The sequence below is a fragment of the Cetorhinus maximus genome, chromosome 21, assembly GCF_964194155.1.
Source record: "Cetorhinus maximus chromosome 21, sCetMax3.hap1.1, whole genome shotgun sequence".
Classification (NCBI taxonomy): domain Eukaryota; kingdom Metazoa; phylum Chordata; class Chondrichthyes; order Lamniformes; family Cetorhinidae; genus Cetorhinus; species Cetorhinus maximus.
In genome coordinates this window covers 12,537,725-12,542,420 of record NC_135899.1, presented here as the reverse complement: position 1 = coordinate 12,542,420, position 4,696 = coordinate 12,537,725, and the positions used below count along the sequence as shown (strand labels likewise).

Below are 4,696 nucleotides of genomic sequence, written 5' to 3'. Positions count from 1 at the left end.
GGGTGGAGGTCTGCAATTACCTTGGGTCCATGATTTCCCGTTTCCCATTTCTCCCGATACCTGTAGCCATGATGGGATGCGTTTTGTTCTGGAGTTACAAGCCCGATTTCCTCCAGGTGCATCACATTGGGAAGTGCTGGTGTTTCTGGGTGCTATTTGGCTGCACTGGTCACGGTTGAGCAAGGGAAGAGGTTGAAACGGCGACTCCTCCTGCCTGGACAGGGGTGCCAAGTTAGTTTTCTGCCAATAACTTTGAGTTGGAACATCAGATCTCCTCCGGGGCAATCGCTGGTTTGCTGAGCTGAAGGGGGGGGGCAGTATTGAGCCTATGTGGCTGTGTCTTTACCATAAAGAGTGTCAGGTGTAAAGGGACAGACTGCCTTATACGAACATACGAATTAGGAGCAGGAGTAGGCCATTCGGCCCCTCAGGCCTGCTCCGCCATTCAATAAGATCGTGGCTGATCTGATCGTGGCCCCCAACTCCACTATCCTGCCTCCCCATGTAACCTTTGACTCCCTTGTTAGTCAAGAATCTATCTACCTCTGGCTTAAAAACAAGGAAAAACGAAGTCTCCTCATCTCCGTCTTAAATGGGAGATCCCTTATTTTTAACCGGTGTCTCCTAGTTTGAGTCTCTTCTGACTGATAGATCCACTGGCGCCTGACCAACCATCTTGAGCGTGTCACTTGGTCTAGCCAGGGCAAAGTGGCATCCAGTGGTACAGAGACCGAGCCAGTTAGCCACCGGGAAGCCAGGTGGCAATCCCCAAAACCTATCAATTTTCTTTGCTCTGCCACTGGTGGTCATGTTTTCAACCAGCCAGGTATAAGCTGTGGACTTTCCAGGTATGCAAAGTCATTAAGAAGGATAACGGAATGGCCTTTATCATGAGAGGGATTGAACATAAAAGTAAGGATGTTATGCTTCAGTTACACAGGGCATTGGTGAGACTGCACCTCGAATACCGTGTGCAGTTTTGGTCTCCTTATTTAAGGAAGGATGTAAATACATTATAGGCGGTTCAAAGGAGGTTTACTAGATTGATAAATGGAATGAGCGGGTTGTCTTATGAGGAAAGGTTGGACAGACTGGGCTTGTTTCCACTGGAGTTTAGAAGAGTGAGGGGTGATTTGATTGAAGTTTATAAGATCCTGAACGGTCTTGACAAGGTGGACGTGGAAAGGATGTTTCCTCTTGTGGGTGAGTCCAGAACTAGGGGGCACTGATTTAAAATTAGGAGTCACCCTTTAAGAACAGAGATGAGGTGAAATGTTTCCTCTCAGAGGGTTGTGCGACTTTGGAACTCTCTGCCTCAGAAGGTGGTGGAGGCGGGGTCACTGAATATTTTTAAGGCAGAGGTAGATAGATTCTTTTCAGGCAATGGAATCAAAGGTTATCGGGGTTAGATGGGAATGTGGAAATTGAAACACAAGAAGATCAGCCATGATCTTATTGAATGGCGGAGCAGGCTCGAGGGGCCGAATGGTCTACTCCTGTTCCTATTTCTTATGTTCTTAAGTTCCTCCCCCAGGACGCTCCATTTCACTACATATCTTCCCTCAGAAGACTCCGTAAAAGCTACAGTACCTCTTTGACCAAACTTTTGGTCATCTAGCCAAATATGTCTTACCCACTCAAGTGTTAAAACTTTTGTCAGATTTCCCTCCCATGAAGCACCTTGGGACATTTTACTCCATTAGAGGCACTATATAAATGCGAGAAGTTATCTCTGCGCCAGGGATCCAAACATATTTGATCAAGAATTAGTCAAGTTAAACACCATCGTTCAAGAAGGGATATTTTTAATATATAAATGATCATTCAATTCTTGTAAGACCTGGGCAATATCTAGGCTTGGGCTGATAAGTGACAAGTAACATTCATTGCCACACAAGTGCCAGGCAATGACCATCTCCAACAAGAGAGAATCTAACTATCTCCGCTGGACATTCAATGGGATTACCATAGCTGAAACATCCACTATCAACGTCTGGGGGCTACCGTTGACCAGAAACTTAACTGGACCAGCCATATAAATATTGTGGCTACAAGGGCAGGTCAGAGGCTGGGAATTCTGCAGCGAGTAACTTGCCTCCTGCCTCCCCAAAGCCTGTCCAACATTTCCAAGGCACAAGTCAGGAGTGTGATGGAATACTTTCCAATTGCCAGGGTGAGTGCAGCTCCAACAACACTCAAAAAGCTCAACACCATCCAGGACAAAGTAGCCCGCTTGATCGGCACCCCATCCACCGCCTTAAACATTCATTCCCTACATCACTGATGCACAGTGGCAGCAGTGAGTACCATGCACAAGATGTACTGCAGCAACTCTTCAATCCTCCTTCGACAGTACATTCCAAACCTGCAACCTCTACCATCTAGAAGGACAAGGGCAGCAAATGCGTGGGAGCACCACCACCTGCCAAGTGTCCCCCCAAGCCACTCACCATCCTGACCTGGAACTACATCACCCGTTCCTTCACCGTCACTGGGTCAAACTCCTAGATCTCCCTTCCTAACAGCACTGTAGGTGTACCTATACCACAGTGGCTCAAGAAGGCAGCTCACCACCGCCCTCTCAAAGGCAGTTAGGGATGGGCAATAAATTATGGCCTAGCCAGCGATGTCCACATCCCATGGACCAATAAAAAAACACAATCTCTCCCTGGAATTGCCTCACTCCATTCCGAAAGCACTCTTAAAGGCTATATTCTCACATCTGCCTTATATATTTTAAATGCCAATGGATTTCAATGTTTCTGCATGTCAAACAACCTCCTAGTTACTGCCTCACCTTCCAGGATAGGCGGCCATGGTCCACCAATGGCTCCCGAAAGCCTGTTTACTCACAAACTTGGTTTACTTGTGTGTGGGGATGGCTCATGAGATTCAACCTTATCAGGCTTCATGAATATCTTGTTTCAGACCCTGTGCTGTGGGCCTAGGCTTTTTGTCAGCCCAAAAAGCTGCTATGGAAACTTTCTGCATATGAACATGACAGAGAGAAAGAGAGAGAGAGAGCTTGTCTCAGTAATGGTGACCATGAAACTGTCAATTGTGTCCTGACATGTCCCTAAGACATGAAAGAAATCATAAACTATGGTAAATCAAACTTTATTCTTTTCTCCTTAGTTAAAAATGAACTTTGCTGAACCAAAAGATGGCTGCCAGAAGTCACCTGATATCTGGAATTGTAAGGTAACTGCTAAGGCATTATATGGATTACACTGGAGACATGCCCTGACATGCTGTTCATGGAATCTCACACCTGGGACCATCAAGATCCATTTCAAATGGGAACTGTTGAAAGAAAATGGACATCATTTGCATCTTTATAAGTTTACCCCTCTAGTGAAGTCCGAGGGTCTACCAAGACAATAGCTACCTTGAACAGGGTCATCAATATGGATAATGACTCTTTCAGAGGCTAAAGGCTGGGACAGTATAAGCCACCAAACAAAAGCCAGATCCAGACACCAGATAAAATCTCATTATGAAATCATTGTGGCAGGAGGTCACATGACTCAAGTGACCATTTTGAAATCTCTATATACAGTTGAGAACTCAGAAGTGGCAGTTTGCTGATTTAAACCCAAGATGCAAACACCTGACAGCAGGACCCCAGGCTGACCAAGCAGCCTGCAACAAGCCCTCCTCGAAGCCTGTTTATCTGAAAGCCACTGACCACTGCCTGCCAAGCAGACCAAGTCTCTGATCACCATCCTCATCTCACAGCATCACCATCATCTTTAAAGGAATTGCGCACTTCTGCCTTCAGCCAGGGACCCACCTGAGCTGGAACTTCTCTGTGAAGGAACCCCCTCTGGATCTGGACTCTCTGGATTCTGGAAAACATGTGAACTGATATCTATATCTGTGGTTCTTTTTACTGTTACATTGTTCATAATTGTAAAACCCCTCTCTCCTATCCCCTTACTGTATACTTGTGTATGCATGTATGTGTATGTGTTTTGTGTACGTGTGTGTGTATGTGAGAAGTTGTGATCACCACCCGCCCCCACCCCCCGGGTATGAATGTGTGAATAAACTAAATTTCCAATTTAATCCTAAGAGAGTTTACTGCAAGTTATTTTAAAAACTGACTACACAAACAAAGGTTCATTGGAATAAGCGCCACAGCCTATTTTAAAAACAAAAAAACACCTCTGCTTACAGACAGATGGTGAGAGAATAAAGGAGTTCAGTTTTGCCTCTCTCTCCAGTCCGTGACAGTCCTTTAAGGAAGGAAACCTGGTCATTCTTATCAGGTGTCAGCAATGTGGCTGACTCTTAAGTGCCCTCAGAAATGGCTTAACTTGCCCCTCAGTTGTGCCAAACCATTACAGAAAAGTCAAACCAGATGGGCGGCAGCGGTTCAAGGAGGCGGCTCACCGCCATCTTCTCAAGGGTGGGCAATAAATGCGATGCCCACATCCCATGAAAGAATGCAAAAAAAAAAATTCCAATGCAATTTTTAAGATTTTATAAGATTACTAGACAAATTCTAAAATCCCACGCCACAGTCCGTAACCTAGGGCAGGTGCACCGGATGAAATGTCCCCGGATGTAGGTACTCACAGACTGCCGACAGCAACAACTGGGGATCTAAAGGCCTAGCCCAGTGAAAAGCCTGGGAAATGCGCCGATCTAACAGCAACTCACCCCGAACCCTCCTGCCCTGCAGAGATGTTTG

General features: G+C 45.9%; 1 long non-coding RNA gene across 1 annotated transcript; it reads left to right on the top strand.

Annotated features, from left to right (window-relative positions):
• On the top strand, positions 1-3,297 carry LOC144695334 (uncharacterized). Its single transcript, XR_013579935.1, has 2 exons — positions 1-231; positions 2,929-3,297. It is a non-coding gene; the product is annotated as an uncharacterized LOC144695334 (long non-coding RNA).
• Positions 3,298-4,696: the final 1,399 nt, after the last annotated feature.